This window comes from Anser cygnoides, chromosome Z (assembly GCF_040182565.1).
Source record: "Anser cygnoides isolate HZ-2024a breed goose chromosome Z, Taihu_goose_T2T_genome, whole genome shotgun sequence".
Taxonomy (NCBI): domain Eukaryota; kingdom Metazoa; phylum Chordata; class Aves; order Anseriformes; family Anatidae; genus Anser; species Anser cygnoides.
Window position 1 is genome coordinate 67894447 of NC_089912.1, and position 22284 is coordinate 67916730.

General features: G+C 38.0%; 1 long non-coding RNA gene across 1 annotated transcript; it reads left to right on the forward strand.

The window, feature by feature from the left end:
- The first annotated feature begins 1761 nt into the window (after positions 1-1761).
- On the forward strand, positions 1762-18386 carry LOC125180122 (uncharacterized). Its single transcript, XR_007158402.2, has 3 exons — positions 1762-2850; positions 7441-7460; positions 8241-18386. It is a non-coding gene; the product is annotated as an uncharacterized lncRNA (long non-coding RNA).
- Positions 18387-22284: the final 3898 nt, after the last annotated feature.

The window sequence follows — 22284 nt, forward strand, 5'->3', positions numbered from 1 at the left end:
AAGTCTTTGGCAATTATACTTATTTAATTATACCAGTTCATGCATCACCCCTTCAGATGTTCCAACACAGCGGTTTGTGCAGCTGGTGATGAATCAGACTAAGGAGATCATCAGCTTCAGAAAACAGTTTTGGGGAGTGTTTCTAAAAATGGGATCTGTTTATAAGCTGGTTCACAGTGCCTTATGACATTGCAGCACAAAGAGCTGTGCCAGCACAACTGGCACAGGGGGGGAGTGAGTAATATTTGGGAAGGATAAGAGTATTTTACATTGGCATTACTGCCGAAAACTTTGTATTTTTACAGATAAAACTTTGACTTTGTCCTTTACAGCCACATAGTAAATTGTATAAGGCACTGCAAGGTAGTATGCAGAATGTGAAGAATGGACAAACAAAAGCTATTAGACAGTAAATTTACTGGTTTTCCTTTTTCTGTCTCCTCTGTTTAGTTGCTGTTGTGCGTATTCTAATACATGGTTTCAACACCACATTTATACCTTTGTACTTTAGCACAAATACCTACATTCCCCACTGATCTTTGTCCAGGGCTGGTGTCTTATTCTTGACAGCATGTCCCAGACATGTTGTATTTGTCATTACAGACAGCTAAGAGCTTTTGCAAAGGTCTCATTTTTTTCCATTCCCCTAGCAACTTGGCGACAGACACAGCCAGCAGCATTCCAGCCTTTGGAGTAACCAGTCAGTATAGTCACAACTGAAATCTGTAGTCTGCATTCAAATTGGAGCAAATATTAGGATCAGCCCATAAAATATCCCCAGATTTTTTTGAAGCCATTCAGTCTACAAGTCACTTTTTCCTCCCTAAAGGGCATCTTGGTGGACCAAGCATTGCTCCAATGCAAGCTGTCTCAAGTCAGAAAGCCTAGAGGTATAACACTAATCTAGTGGTGCAACAGTGGCACAGATCTGGAATTCCTGTTTCCTACAGGAGTTACATGTAGTTTTGCATTAAATATCAGCTTTTGCACACAAACATGCACACACAAAAACATACACAAATATACTTCTCTCCTGTATATGCAATCTAATTGGCTTGTTTAGAAGAAATCATGCCATATATGAGCTGCTTGCAATGCTACCTACCTAAGTGGCTTCCACACTTTCTACTGAACATGTCGAATAGCTGCCACTCCCAGACGTAGATCTTGCTGAACCTTCCTGAGTTGTTAACCCTGCCTCGTCTTTCATCATATGCGTAGAGATGCAGAATATCCTAGCACCCACATATCCTCCTCACTGCTTTTCTCTTTTCTCTTTTGTCCTAATGTTAGAAATTGCATTTAATGTGGGCTATATACACAGAAAGGGTATTCTAGGTCAAGAAGGTTCCCCTTCCAAATAAACAAACACATTACATTTCCTTTCTTTCTTTCAGTCAGTAGAAAAAGTAAACATAATTTGACTTCAGCTTGGAGGATCAGAGACTGAAGTATTAAACTCATCATTTGTTTCTCAGTTTGCTCAAGTCTCTTGTCTTCTGCATGTGAAAAAATGAGCAGAACAGCACCTGCTTTCCAGAATGTTTTGACCTAAGAATAGTGTATGAAGAAAGAAACAAAAAATGCTACTGAAAAAGAAGATGGAAAAATCAAAGCTGGGGTTGAAGTCTTTAAAAAATATTACAACATTTCCTTAACGAATATAAACATGTGTGAACATTTTCTTTCCAATGCTGGATGCACTTATAATATATAGTCAAATTACAGTCATATGGGGTTTGCTGCATTCTCTTAAATATTTCTGCTATGTACTGAATGAAGTGTCAAGCTCTGTAATGAATTGGTTTGTTCTTTAGATAGTGTTGGACACGCTCATGTTCCCCTGAACTCAATGTGTGTGGGAGGCTCAGCTTTTCAGGTGGTGTATAACTTCTTGCAAGATGGGGGCCCCAGCTTCTGCTCTAGATGAAGTATATGAGCTACTTTTAAAATATATTTTTAGTTTTATGCAAAACATTCTTTCTGTGTGTCTGGTTACGTGTCAGCCTAATTCCCACACACCTCAAGCACAAATTACCAGAGCAGCAAAGGCACGTTCAAATTCCAAATATGTTTTAGTGCAACAAATTTTTTAAGAATTTCTTTTTTATTTCTTTCTTTTTTTGTTTTGTTTTGTTTTGTTTTGTTTAAAGCTAGTTAGTGCAGTATTAGGTAGGTCACTCTGGCCACATTCCCAGAATTTAACAGTGGGGGCCTTGTGGAATGCTAAACGATGTGTATAACAGCATTCAGGCTCTCCGTGAGCCAATCCATCAAAACATTTGCTGCTTTGAAAATGTGTTCTTCAAAAAATGGGCATATGGAACTTATTAGACTATTTGGTGGAGTTTGGGCAGCCAAGCCCAAGAGAAGCATAAAAACATTTGAGGACACAATTCTACCTTAAGGTAATAGGATCTCTAAACTTTTCTTTTGCAATCAAAACCATAAAAAAAAAACAAACAGGCGAGAAACATCCTGAATGGAGACGTCTGACATTCCAGTCACAAGACCCTAAGTAAAGAACTTGTAATAGTAGTAAAAAAGTAGTGTTTTGACTGCAGCAATGGCTGGTACGTTTGGTTTGTTCCCTTGGCGGAGTATATTGATTCTTGGCTCTCAGTTTAACAGTTTAAGTTCAAGTTGTATCGAGGAGCTCTGACTCATGATTTCACTGCAGTGGATTCCTGTGTCTCTGTTGCATTGGCAGTGAGGATCATTCAGTCTCCTTGGAGATGAAAAAAGACAGTGCTGCAGAAGAGAGAAGCTGACATTTTCCAGCACCTTCGTGTACCTTCACCCAAGTGACTGCTCATCCCTTTGGCACGGGGAGCTCAGAAAGACCCCAAAGTGAGTAGGTCTTTCCTTTTGCAGTGTTAAAAAATAAGGCAAACTGCAAAAATGAATCGTTAAATTGTGGCTTTGGCAGCCACAGCAAGAGATAGCACTGGGTTTTGCTGCTCCCGGAGTAGGTCTGGAGTGAACTATTACATGGAGCCATTCTTTTGGGAGAATAGGAGGAGGGTGGAGTAACCTATGTCAACCTTGAACTCTGTTCCTTCATCCCCTCTGCAGTGTCACCCCTCTGATCATGCAGCTGTGGTCTGTCCAAGCTCTTCATTGTGCCACACTGATACCCTTGATCGCTATATCAAAGAATTTAAAGGAAAACCTGTTTTTGTGTAGAGGCATCTTTGCTGGTTGTCATCACTTTAGCCTCTTTTATAGAACTGTGTGTTACAGGCCAGCGTAGTATTCATGAACTTCTGACCAACTTTTCCAGTCCTGTAAAAAGACTGAAATCTAAGGTTTGGGACTCTATTTTGCTGATATACCTGTACTCAAGGATAGTTCTCTTGATGTGTGGCTGTTAGTGCAAGTGAGGCAAGATGTGGTTATGAGGTATTTTTCTGGACAAATAAGCTTAAAAATGGTTTATTAACTTTAAGTAAGGTTGTTGCCATTTGCTGCTGTACTGTAGAGCGGTCTCTGTTGATTTACTATTTGAATCAGGAACTGAACTGCATAGCAGGCTTTGAAAATTGTGGTGTTGTCATCTCACTTTGCTGCTCTTAAGAGGAAAGCAAGTTTGTAATCACTGCAGAAGCAATGAACAATAAACCCATGGCACAGAATACTGCGCTATCAAGTGATGACAGTTATTTGCCACCAATATTGTTGACATATCTGCAATATGAGTCACATGCCCCACCTTGCACTTGTCTTGTCTCGATCCAGTTCTGACTTGCACTGCCTATCCCCGCTGTGCCCCCATTTTCAATATCCTGCTTTGCATCCTGCAGGGCAGGATGGTGCTGTGCGTGCAGTCTTTCTTCCCGGGGAGCAGGGAGAGGGAAGGGGCTGAAGGTAGGCTACTCTCTCACTTCTATGATCCAGCAGGAAACTTGCCTTTTGCTCCCTTGCAGCCAGGCCAGACTGCTGCCTATGTGGTACTCTCAATGATCGCATGTGAGGAAAGATCCTGGCATTGTCACTGCAGCATTTTTTCATTTTTACAGTAAAGTAAAGCATCCCAGAAAACAGGGCTCAGCCCTGAGGCATTGTAATGGCTGAGGAACAGAGTTTAAAGAGGGAGATTGAAACATCTCCACCTTCAATCACAGCCCCCTGGAAACCTCATTGACCCTTGTCCAAAAAGCTTAATATGATATTTGGCAATATCATGAGACTTTATTTTTTATCATTATTATCAGGAATTCAAATGGCAGTACCCCTATCTACTCTGAAGAAATGTTGTATTGTTTTGTTATGTATAGATCCCTGAAGTAAGCTGTGGCATCCAGAAACAACTTTCCTTTTTACTTTATTCCCTGTATTTGGATGAGACTCCCGGGACAGAAAAGCTTCCTGAGAACTGGATGCTGCTCTATGAGTGGAAACTTTTGAAAAGGGAAATAGCCTGTAATGGGCTTGTGGTTGCCTCCATTACCGGGCTGCAGTGAATAAGTGAAACAAGTCACACAGCAGATATACTCCCAGACCCTTTTGTCATTGATTTTTCCCACCTGAGGGAAACCAATCTGCCACATTCAAGAGAATTTTCACAAGGCAGAGGCATAACTCTGGAGCCGCAGTTCTGGAGCCAGGGCAATATTTTGCCTGTGGTACTGGCAAAGAAGAAAATAATCTTAAAACTGGATAAAAATTTCAGAAGGGCTGTGCTTTGGCCTTCTGCCTCTCCTTTTGAAGTCAGGGACTTCTCCCATTGTGTTAGACTTTAACAGAGTCAGAACAATGTTAAACTCCTTTAAAAAATCCCACCCAACCTTTTCATTGCATGGCTATATCAAATCAGAAGTGCTGAAAAGCATCGCGGGATTTTGTAACACCCAGAGGTGGACTCCCCGGTCCCTTCGTGTTAGCCCTATCCCTACAGAACGTCTTTGATTCTCTTCCTGACACCGCAAGAGTAGTGCTGAGGCTGATCCTCTGATATTGCCTGCTTCATCCCACTGTGGCAAAATATGAAAGAAAGTCAGGAGCAGCATTACCCCCTTCAGCTGCACTGGCTGTAATTGTACTATATTGGGTGGCAGTGCATTGTGTAGGATGGCCCTTTCCTTTCTGTCATCTTCTTTCTCTTTTCTGCCATCTTTCTTGTCTTTTCTGATGTGTATCACTGTAACTCCCAGCTGCTCATGGTCCTGTGCATGTGCTTTTCCTGGAAAGTTAATCATGCAGTACTGGCTTCTGTCTTCACAGCTGAGTTTTTAAAGACCAGGTTGCTCCATCTGTTCCTCCTCAATGTGGCAAAGTACATCATCTGGCCTTTTGTCACAGTAAATGTGGATTCATGTTCAAGGGATTCAGCTATCACATCTCCATTTAAATTCCTTATCAAGTTTTACAAAACCTTTAAAGTGAAATGGGTTTTCTTAAGTCTCACTGATTCGCCGTTCAAAGTTCAGTCCTGGAGTAACTAAACAAATGAAACATTTGATAGTGAGATCTGTCTGTATTCAGCTTTATGTTGTGGTTGATATCTATTGAGCCATTAAGGTTTGTTCTGCTTAAGTTATTTTATTTATATAATTTGAATTTATTTTACTTTGGTGTTCTACAGCCAGTTCCTAAAGGATTTGTGCCTGGAAAAATTAGAAGAATGAGCCATGTAAGTCCATGAGAGAGGCTATAAAATAAACATTATACCATGTGTGGGGTAACATTTTTTACTGCAAGTGGCTGCTCTCACTTTCTGGCATTTATACACATGGCCATCTGTTTGAAGGCTGTTTGAAGTGGCTGAATTCCAGCATTTATGTAACTTGCCTTTTGAAAGGAAATGACATCATTTAGTTTCCTGAAGAATATTACCAATGCCAGAACTGAGGAAATAAAATTGACAATAAATAGAATATGTATTTTTAAAACTTTTTCCCTGTTAGAGTGGGCCACCTCTCCATATTGGTCTATGCCTTCAAAGCAATAGCAAGCCCAGGAAAACCCATTCACTTCCCAGGCGTTTTGACACATGCTGCTAGCCACGGACTGCAAGACACTGTGCCTTATACGTTCGCTGAAATGAGATCCATTGAGACAGAACTGAACTAATACAATAGCAAAATCTGTAGGTTTCTCTGAATATGACTCCATTGAAAGATATAGTCATAAACTAAAAAGCACAGCAACTTCAGAATTAGACTGGATGAAACTTCAGCACTTTCAAGTGACCATGAATGCTGTAGTTATTTGTCATGCCTGGAAAAATACTGCAACTCCATTAATAGGAGCTAAGCAGTTTAATACAAACCCATATTAGGGTTTAAATTGAAAGAAAGTTTATGTTATTAGAGTCTGCATACGGGCTGTGTATGTTCTGAGACATTTGTTTTAAAACTTTGCCAAGCTATAAAGGCTCTCAGCTGGTGATTTCAACTGAGCCATGTTGAGTTACATCACATGAGGGCTTCCTCCTACTCTGTCTAGCCAGGAACTTTTCAGACTTTTGTCTTGACTGATAATTCCTGGTTTATTACGTGCTTTGTGATTAGAAGTAACATGTCAAGTGAATTAAAGGCCTTTGGATCACCTAGCTAGCAGCTCATATAAAGTAACAAGGTCTTATTTTTTTATTGAGGGTTTTGTTTGGAGTTTGCATTTGATTTTATTTGTATGATAGGTAATGCAAAATAGACAAGCCATACCACAGGGCCAGAAAGGTGAGCTTTGATCACAAGTTTGGTCATGCTGCTGAAGGTATCATTTCAAAGAACTTTTACAGTTTCAAGGACCTTCATGTTTAACCCTAATATGAACTAATGACAAACAAGCTTCGGTTTCCAGAAGTTATTTCCCATGATTAACTGTTGTTTATAAAAATGCTTATTAGATACTATTCAATCTGTTCTGTAAAGTGCAGTGTAGCTGGATTTTAATCCATGACTGGTTTATTAAACAGATTTGAGCTATTTTTCACATTCTTATACTTCTGAAAGTTTTTCATAACAAAGTCATCATTTCTGTCAAAAGGAAATGAAAATGGGGAGAAAGGTTGGCTAATGATGACCCTTAATAATTTATGGAATTCATATAATCTGCTATTTTATGTTTATGACGGGTCTTGGATATTCTCCAGAATATGTTGAAATCTGAGAAGCTTACTCCAGTGCATTCTGAGAACAGTACAAACCAGCACAAAAAATATTGCTAACCTCTTTGCTTTCCTAAAGAAATTAAATCTACTTAGTATCAAGGTAGAGATACTTGCTAACAGGCAAATATTAGCTAAAAAAGCTTTGGTTTTATATGTTAATAATATGAAAGTCGAGTTTAGTCAGAGAAGGGAGCGAAAAAAAAGAGCTTATTTCTATCTAATTAACTGTACAGCCTTTCCAGGCTGAATCAACAAAGCCTTGTGTTTAAACTCCATTTTTAATGATGACTTTTTTTTTTTTCTTTGTATGGATCATCTCACAGCAGGAGTTGAGACCTTTGTCTAGGTGAGCACTTGTAAGTAAAGATAATCATGTAAATGACTTCCTGAATGTAGATATTTGTCTAAATTAAAGTCTAACTGAACATTACTAAGCCATAGAATTGTTATGAGAGAATACTGAAAATCATTGACGTTAGAGAGCAATTATCTAGTGGATTACAAAGGAACAGTTTTAAATTCATTAATTGAAACTAATACAAAAAATATAGTCATAATTACAACATACTCACTGTTACAGATTGTTAGCATAGGAGTACTACGGTAAAATTGGCATTCCTTGCAGATGCTATTTGTATTCCTATAAACTAACAGTAAGTCTCTTGAATCATCAAGTCTCTTAAATCCTGTGATTTTGAAGTGTGATCATGATCATCATAAAGGAAATGTCTGTAAGTACGAACTTAGGTTTGACTAAATCCCCAGAAATAAATGGCTGGCTAAAGATTAAGCTCTGTATTTCCTCCCAGGTATAAATACATGTTGGGTAGCCAGTGTGTCTGAAAAAGCCAGGCATGAAAAACAAAACAAGAAATAAAAACCCTTTCAAAGGCACTTGCTCAAAGAACTATAATCTGTATCAGTTGGGTACACTTTTTCTTTAATTACTTCATATTTTCAGATTCTTAACAAGCTCCCTGTATGTTCAGTATAGAGGTCAGATACAGGATTCATCCTTGGGTGGGCAGTATGAAGAATTTAGACCCTATTTTTAGTCCCCACAGGTGCTATGGGTGCTCTTATATCAATCATATAATCACAATCACATATTTTTGTTGTTGTACAGTGCACAGCACCAGTTTTACCCCTGCTTACATGAAGACTGAATCAGGCTGTGACAGCCAGCTAAAGAAGAGCAAGAAAACATCACAGAAAAGGATGACCATTTCCTACTGATTTTTCAAATCAATCAGTTTCATATCAGGACAAAACAGAGTATGCATTTTCAAGAAAAAACTATGCTGTTTTCTCATCTACAGGAAAGAGCAGCACAGAGCAGGTGGAGCTTTGTTAAAGACTGTATAAATGGTTCTAAACCTTGCTTATGCTATTCATTGCTGTGACATGCTGGCAGAGATATTTGTTACTGCATGGGACACTTCCAGCTTCAAAGTTAGCCTTGTATGACCCCCTTCTTCTTTAATGCATTTTTTGCTATCAGAGTATCAACAAAGACACGCACCTAGAAAAACAAAGACGTGTAGTCATTGTAACTGTGCAAACAGTTAAGTAACATCAAGGCAGGATCCAGCCAGCCCCTATTTGTGCACATGTGTAGAGAACTCGGTTCATAACTGTTATTCCTGTGTTACACATCTCTGTAGAGGCTCACAGGCTGTTAAACCCAGAAAATGGGTTTATGCCCTCTCCTTTATCACTGTAAGGATGATTTCCGTAGGGTCCCAGGTATTTGTATACCTGTGTTAAAACTTATGAAAACTAAAAAGAAAATTTATCACCTACCTTTTCTATGTAATGTACACAATTTTTTAGCCAATCAACTTTTGTTAAAAATCCATGCCCTTCTCAGAAAAATTATTTGTGCTTAACCAAATGACATTTCTTGTGATTTTTGCAGTTATTAATTCCGTGATTCCATTTTTTTCTAGTGCTCTGCATGCTTGTTTTTGGTCTGGCACAACATGGGGGAATCTGACCTAAATTGGTTGAGCCCACTGGGGAACAGCAGGTCCAGACTAGGTACCTAAATATAAATGCATCTGCTTCTGTAGATTTTGGCTACTTTTTTTTTTTTTTTTCCCCATGTTTTCTTAATAACAACTAAAGTCCTGCAGACTTCCCTGAAGTCTGAAGCATATAAGCAATGAAGAAGCCCATAAGCATTTCTTGTCCCTAGGAAATTATAGTAACTGAAATATATATATATATATATATATGAAATGATTATAGTCTCTTCAGAAAGGAAAATTTCTGAGTTTTATATTTATGGCAAAACTGAAACTTTTTTTTTTTTTTTCCTAAGGAAATGAGGAACAATTAGTGTCACCCCATTGCTTTGCAGTCCTGGCTGAGTAAGCCAGAGCTGAAGAGTCCTGTGATGAGAAGCAGAAACTTCTAACATGATGATGGTTCAAATTTGTTTTGGAAATCTTATGGTTTTCTATGTTACCAGCTAAGGTATGGAAAGTCTCAAAACCCAGAGCCAACAGGTGAGCTGGCAGGAAACAATGCAGGCTTCCAAAAAAGCTTTTCTTGTATTTTTGGCAGGAATAGTAGTTCATGAAAACTTATGCAATTTTTGAAAAAAGAGCCATTTGTATGTCTCCAAGACTTCCAAGTCTTCCTAAATGACTGCTTTGAATCAAAAAAAAACACACAATATCCAGACTTTTCTGGTGGTATCACCTCTGCTCTCATTATTATGGCTGTGGTTACAGCCTGAGCAGGGATATAAACAGGGCTTTATTTACCCTAAATCCTCAGCAAGGGTATGTATAAGACATGAAAATCTATCCCATAGGAAGAAGTCTTATTCAGGCTAACAGTGATAGAGGTGTGCTGGTAGAATGGATTAACTCTCTATCTAAAAAAATGAAATAACGTGATCATGTGGTAGAAAATATGAAACAAAAATGTGAATGCAAAACATGGAGCATAGCACCATTTCCAAGCAGTCTCAACATTTCTGCAGTGGTGATATAATTCAAAATTTTCTGTAAAGATACTTGTGGTGTGGAGGATTCAGTATTTTAAAATTTGTTTTCATTCCATCATGGGATGAAAACCAGAAATGCTGAAGCTCTCAGCAAAGGAGAAAGGGCCCTGGACTGTCTGTCCCTGTGGTGAAGACACTGGAAACCTCAACCGCTTTCCTTGCTTGCCTGCAAAGCAGGCCAATAGGCGAAAAGTGTTATGGAAGGAGATTTGTGTCTGAAGGCTTCAGTTTCCAGAACACACGACTCCCTTCCCTGCTCATCTTGTCTGGCGGCTATGAGATGGGTCTGTTGTTGTAAGGCCATGGTCCTGCCTGCCTCATGGTCCCCTTGGCTCCCAGCTCACCTTCGCTTGCAGAGCAGTCCGTCCAGGCTGCTCCTACAGAGGCAGGGACATTACTTGGGAATTGGGCAGCACTGAGGCCATCGCAAGCACCTTGTTGGGCATTTACAGAGTGGGCAGGTGAACTGTAAGGAGTTGGGGCATGCTCTGAGAGGGTGGTCAGGCACTGGGACAGGCTCTCCACGGCAGCAGTCACGACATCAAGCTGCCAGAGTTCAAGTGTTTGGACAATGCTCTCAGACACATGATCTGATTTTTGGGTGGTCCCATGTGGAGCAAGAAGTTGGACTTGATGAATCTTGTTGGTCCCTTCCAACTCAGGATATTCTGTGATTTTATGATTTCAGTGCCTGCCCTGTGTAAAGGAGTCTCTTAGATTCCCATTTGGGTTCCTTTCGAACAGGAATCAAAATGGTTTTGTGTCGTGTTTTGATATCATAAAAACAATCATACTCAAACAAAAGCAATTAATTAGGATATTTCATATTAACCCTGTATTTGTTTTCCTTTTTAATGACTATTTAGATAAAAGCAACAAGAACAAACAGCAATATACAAATAAGCAAAATAACAAATGAGAAATTCTGCTGAATTCCTGGGTTCAGCAGGGTTCTCCATGGACAATTTCTAAAAAAGTATTTTTAAATACTTCTGCAGAATTTTAAGCAATTTTCTTTAAGCAGTGTTTCTCTGAAAATAGTTAAGGCAATGAGTGATACATGCTTACTCTGCAGTGTAGTTCCTGGCCTTATTTGATATCTGCTTACTTTGACAACATTTTCCACTGTCAGCCTTTCAAAGCCAACAGCCCTGGCTTCCCCCTTAGGCCCAGTGCTTATGCCCGACCTGACATTCTCAGATCATGGGTTGAAATTAAACATGTGTATGTGTTGCTATATGAGTCAAGTATATCTGAGTCTGGCAAAGCACGATCAGCTAGGAGTGGAAATGAAACTTGCAGTATTTCACAGAAGTGTGAAGAAGTATTTCAGAGCTTTCTTCTGCGTTCTAAAGAACAGAACTTGGTCTACAAACACATGGAATTGGGAAAATATTTATGTGATGCCAAAACTTACTGCACATTCTTATTCAACAGCTTGGACACAGCCTACAAAAGAAAAATATCGTTTACACTGACAGCACAGTTTTATAAGTAGCTTTCTATTAAGCAAGTGTTGACTTAACCCATTGATTTCCCTTTCTCAGGCTATGATCAAACCCATTTCAGTCTGTCATTCTTGTAATAAACCTAAAGAACTCATACTGCTGGTAAAAAATGCATTCCGAACATTAGGGAAACAGTATGGGGAAATTATTTTTTAGCAGGATTTACTGGAAATATTTACTCAGATGTTTGTACAGGACAAAGTGGCAGGGACTGCCAGGGCACAACTTCTGGCAGACTAAACGGCATGCAGATTGTCAGTGAAAATTGGCTTCTAATGCGCATATAAATTACTGCCTTGTCAAAGAATATTTTTCTAATGCAAAAATAGCAGCCTTAGTTGTGATAAAAATCCCTTTTATATGTTCCAAATAACATTTATGTGCCTCTACAGGAAGATTGCTTGTCACCCCTGAAAGTGTCAGGGTATGTGGCTGAGCAACGCAGTTCTGTGTTCCTGCAGCCCCCAGCCCCCTCGCCTCACAGCGCAGCCCAGAAGTGTATTTATTCTTCTGTAGTCTTCAAAAACAGGAAGTGACATTTCAAGTAATTACAGATTTACTGTGAGCCCATGGCTGGTCCCTCTACATTGTCCCAGCTTTCCTGTTTGAGCTTCAAGGAAGTGGCCAGAGGGATGGGGGAAGGGCATTACTCTTCTGACTGCAGCCTACATTACTTAGGGGAAGAGTGATGAAAACTTATCCAAACCCTTGCCAAAGGTTTGCAAGAAATATTTGACATCTCACCTATAACAACAAGCAGGAGTTAAAGGTTAAATCACACACAACCCAAGCATTTGGGAAAAGGATATGTTTATGTCATCAACTTCTGTTGGGTTGTAAGGGAATAATAGTGTGGGACAGCAGAACAGGCTCTGAGTTATCAGGAAGATACACTGGGCATGGTGTGACTATCTGTCAACATGTAAAGCATCGATTCATTTTTTGATATATTTATATTTTCATACCCAAATGCCCTTGTCAACTCTGTGGCTCTTCAGATAGTTAAATGGAGAGCGGTCAGTGTGGACACCACTGGCTTCTTGCTTTGCCTGTGTGCACGTAGACATGAATTATTACAAAAATACTTGGGTTTTCCATGTAGTATCATTTTTTATAGGCAAATGTCACTATGGAATTACAGAATTATTGGTTATGGTGTTGGTTATTCCTCTCATGTAATTTATGAAGCTAAAGAATCCAAGCTAGCAATGTCTTTTCTGAGATAATGTATAGGTATTCTGCAAATTGAATTAAGGATATACTGTCTTTGTTGCTAAGTGTCAAAACACTGCAGAAGCTACTTCAGTCAATATAATACTAATATTTTGCTGGTTGTATTTCAGGGAAAATGATTTTGCTAGCCACTCCTTCTCTCATCTGCTGGAAAAAAAAAAGACAAAAAAAACCAAAAACAAACAAACAAAAAGAACAGTAGAATTCAGTAGACTCTGCTACATGAACTCAGTCTTTAGGTTTCTTTCTCATATAGTTTCTAGTCACTCAGTGGGAGTGGGAATCTACCTATACAAAGGCTGATCCTCTAAAATGAAAATCAGCCTTATCCAAATTTAATGAATATAATTTTTATTTTGTTACTGTTCTCTCGTTTTATGTCTTGCCCAGCTGTTAGTGGGCTGGCATCTCTCTCATTTAGCTTGATCAATTTAAACAGGTACTCCAAACAAGTTTTTCACTTCACCAGATAGTGCAGAGGCACAGGAACTGCTAGAAGACAATTTACTTTATCTGCCTTTTTAGATGTGTACACCACTGATTGTAAGGGGAAGCTATATCAATGGTTTATACCAAATTCCTAATCTTCGTAAGACTAATGTTAAATATAAATAAATAAATAAATAAACTCTCTGTAAGAACTGAAATTCCTATATTTTGCACAATTAAAATTAAAAATAGTTTTGGGACAAGAAGTAAAAGCCAGTATTAATGCTCTGTGAATGTGTCCCATTCATTAAGAAAAAATGAACCAGGACATAATCATTCATAGTACTCAGTATTATATGCCAACAAGTTGTAACATGAATATAAACATTGTGCTGGCAGGGAAAGAGTGACTTTTGGAAATTTTCCTCTAAGAACAGGCAAAGCTGCCAACAGAACCTGCAGAAAACAAAATAAAGTAGAACAATATATCAAATTAGTGTGTGGCATAGGCTTCCCTATTCATGTTCTGTCAGGCTAGAGGTTATCAACATTTATTTAGTTGTGTGTATTAAACAATATGCATTGAGATATAGACATTGTGCCGGTAGTCCTCATCTATGAAACAGTCTGGAACTTATTCCAGGATGCTTGATTATTTTATTTTTAGATAAATCCTTCCTCATTGGTGGCAATATGTTCTTCCATTCATTGTTAAAAATATTTTGCCTTAATGATTTTCTCTTTCCTGCACTAGGCAATTGTGATTTTAGTCTCAAAGATCAGAGGCAAAGACAGAGTAAAAAGCTCGTAAAGCCCAGATCCAGATGTTTAAACAAAAATGGTTGATCTTAGATTAATTTCCTAGTTTTACTCACATTGATATCACTTCCCCAGCTCCCAAGTTACATACATATGCACTGGTGTCAATGTCACCATGGTGTCACTTGTCACCATGCACGGGTGATAATAGAGCCTTCCAACAGAGCTGGGAAGTCTCTTGAGTTTGTCATGGCTGGCATTTGCATCTTCTTCTCTCATACCTCTATTGATTTTCTTCTTTACTTCAGTCTCTTATTTTGCTAGCCTTTCAATGACAGATATAAGGATAGGCCCACTGTATACTGCACTGTTTAAAATGTAGGACACTCACCTGACAAGTCAGAGATCAAAACATTCCTCCAAATTGTATGGAGGAGATGTGAATCTGTTTCTCTACCACCTGGGTGCTGCTTTAATCACTGGACTCACATGATGTGGTTCAGGGAGAGGAAAATACAGCCAGCTGGTGGGAAGATTTAAAATTAGTTTTTTTTAGAGATTACTCAAAACAAAATTTAAACATCTTCCTTTGGCTATTCTAGCAAACTAAAGATGTTGTTATCAGAACAGCCCAGTTCATTATATAGGTAAGACCTCCACCTTTTTCACAATTCTTTTGGCTAACCTCACAGACTGGCCCTTTGCTATCCCTCATTCTGGATGTTAATATTGCAGTTTTTGTTGTTGTTTGTTTGTTTGTTTGTTTTTCCCTTTCATCTCCTCATTAATTCCTCATGTCCAATCAAAAGAAATAACAGCAGTGTCAGGGTGTATGACAAAGCACACTTCTCTTAGCAGACATGAGTTTGTTTGAACAGACAGTGATAATTCAGACAAGAATAAACTTAGTAACAAATTTTGTTGGAATTGTGTATAAAGCCATAAGGCTAAGGGGTGTTGGCTGAGGGTCCTAAGATGTTGACTGAGATGCTGGCTGAGATGGCCTATATGGGTCATCTTGCTCCACTGGTTACTCTGAGTTTCCTTCTGTGTTCTGAGAGTCCTTGATTAACATTTTAGAAGTCTGAGAATGGAAGCAGAATCAAATATATCTGTTTTGCTTCTAGATTATGAGGAGCTTGAAATAAGGATTTAGTAACGAGATAAGCATGAACTGAATTTCAGGTTTCAAAGGTATTGAAGCTTTGAAATAATCAGTGCAGTGAAATTAGAAAAGAGGTTGTGCTGTGAACAGAGATCTCCTGAGGGCTTCCCCTTTCTCTGAAGAGTTCTAAAACCAGTGTTCATGGATCCATGGATCCATAAGAAAGCCTATGCCACTGATCTCTGTAGAAATCTGATTCTGTCCACCAGCTACAGAGCTACTTGAACATGATCAGTTGGTATATTTTCAGGGAAAATATCAGTTCTCATTTACCAAAGTTCATATAAAGCATAACATCATAATTTTACTTTTTTTTTTTGTTTGTTTGTTTCCAAGTGGGAGTTCTGAACTCTTAAATGACAGAGGATAGACAGAGGATACCATCACAGTGCCGTGCCCCTCAATTGTAATTTTGTGATATGGTTAAATGAAGCTTCAGTGTCACCTTCTAAAATACATACAAAGGAAACAATATGAAGCAACCCCCTTTTTTTTTTTTTCTCCAAGCAAGTTCTTTAACTGACTGTTGCTATTTAAAAAAACAATGTTCTTAAGTTTCAGCACAGCTTCTTCTTGAAACTGTTTCCTTGAAATGCTCCATTTGGAATAGTGGAGGGTAATGTCTCTACCCCAAGTGCTGTCACATCCACTTGTACAAATGCTACACCTTACAATAGTATATCATAGTTAAAATTTGAAAACCTTGATTATGAACTATTATTTTACTATATTATTTATACTTTCTTTGCCTAATGAACAATCGGACATACAAAATGTTGGACTTCTTTTCATGTTCTTGTGTCCCAACCATGCAGTCACACTTCGTCATTGTGTTATAATTTTAGAATATCTTACAAGTTCAGTTCAAGCACTCAGCTTTGATGGGATACAGACATCAAGTGCTCTGTCCCTTGAACCGTGACCTTAAACAACCAGGCTTTTCCTTCCCCTTGGGAACCATGTGATTGCACTCTCAGCGGATAATTTTTCCTGGATTCTTTTAGGTATTTCCTACACAGGAAAACCATCCTGTTATCTTACTTTAAAAGTTTTCTAATGAGCATTTTCATGACTTTTAAAAAATGTATGTCTTCTTTACCTTTATCGCTTATCTAGAACCCTATGCTTTAGAAGAAGTAAGAAAGGATCACAGATGTATTTTTTCACAGGGGATAGAAAATGGGCAGTAGTAAATAGGACAGTGCAGTTGTTATTCAAGAAAGTCAACTGTAACATAAAAAAGAAAAATAGTTAAAAGGGAAATGTGACATTTTTCACCAAAACAAAAATAAACTACAGTTTACAGCGAGCACAGAAAACATTGTGTATTCTCAGATTGTAGACTCCAACAAGAAACAATTCTCAGGAAGAAACTGTGTTTTTTTGTTTGTGTGACAATGACAGAACTAATGCCATCATAGGCTCGTATCTTTGTCTTGTAGTCAGCAGTGGGAGTAGGCCTGCTGGTTGGTATATTTAGGCAAATATTGTGCATTTATTCTGATCACTCATAAGACTAAATGAATAATTTTGAAATTAAATCTAAATTGGCTCAAACAATGTCATTAAAAGTGCTAATAAGTTTTATAGATGTAGGAGTGGTAAAGAAAAGGCATTTGTATATTTTACATATTTAGGAGACTACATCATCCTCATTGTTGCATTTAAACAATTGATCAACATGTAGATTGGTCAACAATTTATTTCTTAATTCTTTTCCTAGTCTTTAACAATCTATTTCTGAATATGCTTTTGTGTTTAGTTATATCAAGATTTATGATAAAAATATCTGGGGAAGTATTATAACAGGCTCTTTAAATGGTCGTGTAACATCTCATTCTACTTTAAATTCCTGCTACATCTTCCAATCATGAAATTTAATTTGTTTTACAATGATTAATGTGTATTAGTCCTGATTAATTATAAGGATTAATTATATGTGTCCTGTACTTTAGTAAAATTCACCTTATACTACTTCTTTTTCTTAAGCTTCCTGCAGCTGGAAAAAGCAGTTACATTTCTGCAGTTATGTTTACAAGAAAACAATTGAAGCAGGCTTCAAAAGGCTCATGAGGTACATTTAGTCCTCTGAAGTAAAAGCATATTTAGCTGAATACTGTCGTCAGTTAGTTTGATTTGCAATTGGAGTAATCCTGAACTTGTGACACTGTGTCTGATGTAAGAATCTGACTCAACATCACTCCTGTTTGGCCTTCTGTTCCTGTGCAAACAGCTTTATTGTTAAACGAAATACAGTAGTGTTATCAATTCAGATTTTGTCTGGGGAAAAAAATATATACTTTTTTTTTTTTTTACATGCAGAGATGGGTCTCATTCATCATAAATATAACGTACTTTAAAATGGTTATGTATTTGTTTATAAAGAAACACATATTCCCTGCGTTGAAATAAATAAATAAATAAATAAATAAATCTGCATGAGTCAAATGATTCTGTGTATGAACAAAAAAGGCCTCCCAATAAACCAAAATTCTGGTTTAATCTGTTTTGTAGTTCTGAGAATACATATTCACTACACTTTCACTGCTTGCAAAAATGATTATCAGATGAGTAGCTGCTGACATACATAAGCAAATTCAAACCATTTATACTTTGCTTTCAGATCCCAAGAGTGGGAAATTCATGGAAGAAAATATTTTTTACAAGATTTTCCTTTGTGACATCCACAAAAGCCTACTTTCTCCTATGTTTTTCCCCCATGGATTATGATTACTTATGTTTCCAGGCATCTGACAGCAAATCTGAGATCCTAGGGCTCTGTTACAAGTTATAAACTGAGTGACTTCATATTCCTCTTTCTTGTCTTTGCTATTCTTTCACTATTATCACTCTAATTCAACTCCAGGGAAAATTAAGAAGTTTTAGAGGATTATAGTAAATTTACTTCACCAAATATCTGTGAAGTAATGATACAGGTGGGGTAGGATGATTTTGCCATTGCTAGAAAGTTAACAGCACTCACTTTGTAACATAACATTTTGTTTAAGCAAATGTACCTTTTCACCTAGTATTGACCTGTCCCAAATGACCGGAAGATGAGCACTAATAAACAATTCTCCTTTAACTCGGGTACTACAGGGCTTTGTTTTTAGGAGAGGAAGTTCTGAATTTGATATCAATGCCATATAAAATGTATTTGTTATACACCAATAGTTCACTAAAATTTCCTTCCATTTCCCAAGATGTGTAACAAGAAACTTTTCATAAGACAGAGGACTGGTGAAATTTTCTGTGTTTTCATAACTCGGGAGAAGGACAGCTTATTATTATTACTGTTATTATTGTTATTGTTATTGTTATTATTATTATTATTATTAAATCTAATAGAATATATATTTAATAATAATAATAATAATAATAATTTTTTTAATCAAAACACACTCCTTTTCCTAATTTAAAGAAGCACTCTCAGTCAGGAAGATCTTCCTCTGATACTTATCCACAGTACAAAGAGTTTGCCTCCTGACTAGTTCTGGCCAAACATCCATAGATGCTTCTGATTTTTCAACAGAAATTTAGGAATCAATCAATGCTTCAAAAATCCTGTTTTCGCAAACCTGAAGTTCAAGTCATTTTTTTGATGTACTTAATGTAGGGAGATTGCATCTTTCGTGATGTACCACTCTCTCACACACATCTCTGATCATACTGGAAAGTTTTCTGCCCTACCTGTTTTGAATAAAAAATTACTTGAGCTTCCTCAATCTTTCACTGCAATTCTTTGAATCACTATTGCAGATCTATCTGACCAACTTCCAAGTTGTGAGCTTCCTTCCTTATTAGAAGAAAGTGTTGATACGAGATCTGTTAAGATTATTCCAATGAGAAGCTCTGTAATTTTTGTAATTAAATTACTTCCCTAACTCCCACCTTCAGGTTTCCTGCTAATACATCTGAGAATTGTATTTAGTGTCTTGCACAGACAGCTAATGTTCAAGTATGTTTCTTGGTGTTGCTGCTTTCTAGGATACAATCTTCTACCGTAACAGCGTACCCTGCATCCTGTGTTTCTGGTGGTTAGCAAACGTAACGCCAATCTACAGACCTCTTCACTAATGATTAAGGATTTTCATTATGGTGCATCTAAGAAAGCCTTCTTTGCCAATTCCCATTACCTTTCACTTTTATTTTTCTGGTATCCCAAGGAGGGTTTAAAGGATTCCTGAACAGTATTTGCCTTGGTTATTAAATCAAACTGTATTAGTCCCAGCCTACAGAATTACTACTGGTCACCTTGTTGTGCAAGAGATTTTCTTCTTCATTTTTTACTGAGATGCAAAAAAAGGCAGAGTGCCTTACTGTAAATACTTGTTGACTGAGTACAACTACAGAAGGGATCATAGAATTATAGAATCATAGAATGGTTAGGGTTGGAAGGGACCTTAAAGACCATTTAATTCTAGCCCTCCTGCCATGGGCAGGGACACCTACCACTAGACCAGGTTGCTGTGTGGTGCAGTTGAGACGCTGGAGGGATGGGATGCCATCCACCTGAGAGGTGGGCCTGTGCGAACCCCATGAAGTTCAAGAAGGCCAAGCGAAATGTCCTGCAGCTGGGTCAGGGCAATCATAAGCACCAATACAGTCTGGGTGGAGAATAGATTGAGACCAGCCCTGAGGAGAAGGACTTGGGGGTGCTGGTTGATGACAAGCTCAACATGAGCCAGCAATGTGTGCTTGCAGCCCAGAATGCTGAACATATCCTGGGCTACATCAAAAGAAGCATGGCCAGCAGAGCGAGAAAGGTGATTTTCCCCCTCTACTCTGCTCTTGTTATACCCCAGCTGGAGTCCTGCATTCAGCTTTGGGGCCCCTAGCACAAGAAGGGCATGGAAGTATTAGAACAAGTCCAGAGGAGGGCCACAGAGCTCATAAGAAGGCTGGAGCACCTCTATTTTAGGACAGTCTGAGGGAGTTGAGGTCTGCCTGGAGAAGAGAAAGCTCCACAGAAAAAGAGAAAGCTCTACAGAAAAGCAGGAGAGTGTATTTATCAGGGAGTGTAGTGAAAAAGGGTAATGGTTTTAAACTAAAAGAAGGTAGATTTAGATTAGACTTTAAGAAGAAATTCTTTACTGTGATGGTGGTGAGGCACTGGCACAGGTTTCCCAGAGAAGCTGTGGATGCCCTATCCCTGGAAGAGTTCAAGGACAGGTTGGATGGGGCTTTGAGCAACCTGGTCTGGTGGAAGGTGTTCTTGCCATTGGTGGGGGGTTGAACTAGTTCATCTCTAAAGGCTGTTCCAGATCAAACCCTTGTATGATTCTATGATTAATGTCTTCTCAAGTACTCAAAAATAAATAAAAATTAAATTGAATAATTATTGCCAAATGAGGAAGAAAGTATACACATACACACACACCATCAGATTGGCAGAAACCTTTGTATTTTTGAGGCCTGTAACACATGGACTGAGTGGAGTAGACATCTTGGTGAAACATGTCCAACTAATTTAGGAAGATGGTTGATGTGACATTGGAAAACCACACAATGTAGAGGTAATTCCTTACAGTTCTTTGTGTTCAGATATCTTATTCCATTTTGTCTTCTGCTTTAAGAGACTGGATCTTTTGAAGCACAGAGCGTGTACATTAATCAGAACTGTACTCTATTTCTACATGGGGAAAGCATCAGCTAAATTACACCTGCTTGGTCTACTTGTACTAAACACATCATCCAAACCTCCTAAATTGACATTCTATAGATTGACACATTTTTTCTTGAATGCTTTAGCAACTGCTATTTCTATTTCCTCATCTTATCCAATAGCCTATTACATTGTCTTAGAACTATTCCATTTTATGATTTATAATTTAATACATGAATAGTATACAAAGTCCTGTCTCTCTGAATTGTTTGTAACTTTAAGCTATATAGTATCCCCGCTGTCTTTCTTAAATAGTCTGTACCCAATGGATTTAATATCCAGTCATGTGAGTCATGCCACTGCAGTTGAGTAATAACAGCTAGCTCAAATTTCTTTTCCTAAATTTGTTTTTCTAATTCCCTTGACTCACAGAATGGTTGTAGGAACAAAGATTGTTTTTCTCATTCTAATTATTGATGTTTCAATCCTTTTACTTTTGTTCCTATGTACTTCCAGGTTCTTCTGCACAGACCAGATGTACTTTTCTGTTTACAGAGATGCAAGTAGTCCAAAAGCCATCCATTCTACCTTCATAGAAAAAGTGCCCATGGTATCTGTTTTTTGCTGTTGTTTGTTGTTGTTGTTGTTGTTGTTGTTGTTTTGTTTTCTTCTGGTGTATTTTCCATGAAAAAAAATAGTTCTCATTTATATTACAGACAGATTTGATCCTATTGCGTTGGTAACTCCAGCAGAGGATTAACTACAAGTAGGGAAACTAGCTATGTCTGCACTTAAACCCAGCGTATGTATAATTTCAACGATGGTTGGTAGTATTCTTGTGGTGCAATGAACCAGCTGCCCTTCTGGATATAGGCAAGTGGTAAATAAGACTTTGAATTTATGCCCAGAATAGATGAAGCAGGGACCCCTTGCGAAACCAAACTGTTGTTATAGGAACAAGGAGACAAACATGTCTTAAAATAACCAGGCTGATGAATTGGAATTAATAATAGTCTTTTCCCACCTGATTTTCAGAGAAATGTGGTTCAAACATATCCAGCTGGCATGTTCAGACATGTTTCTGGTCTCTTGGCTGTTTAACTAATATTTTCAGATGTTGTTCTGAATGAGAACTCAGAAATTACTATTTCTGAATAAAGCAGAGTGGAAGAAGCAGACTCTGTCATAAGCAGCTGGTGGAAGGCATTGATAGTTGTGTTTTCTTCGCATTTGAAGGATCAGCAGAACAATTTTCTAAAAACTAGTAACATTTAAACATTTGCTGTAGTCAGACAGTCTCACTGTGTTAGATTCAGCTGTGCTAGATAGAAGCTGTGCACTTCCTACTAATTTAATTAAAAAGGGTGTTCTGCTACAAAGACATATTGTTCCTTTATTAAGCACAGAGCATCACATGTGGGAGATGCTATGTACTGAGGAGGCTTAACATTTTGC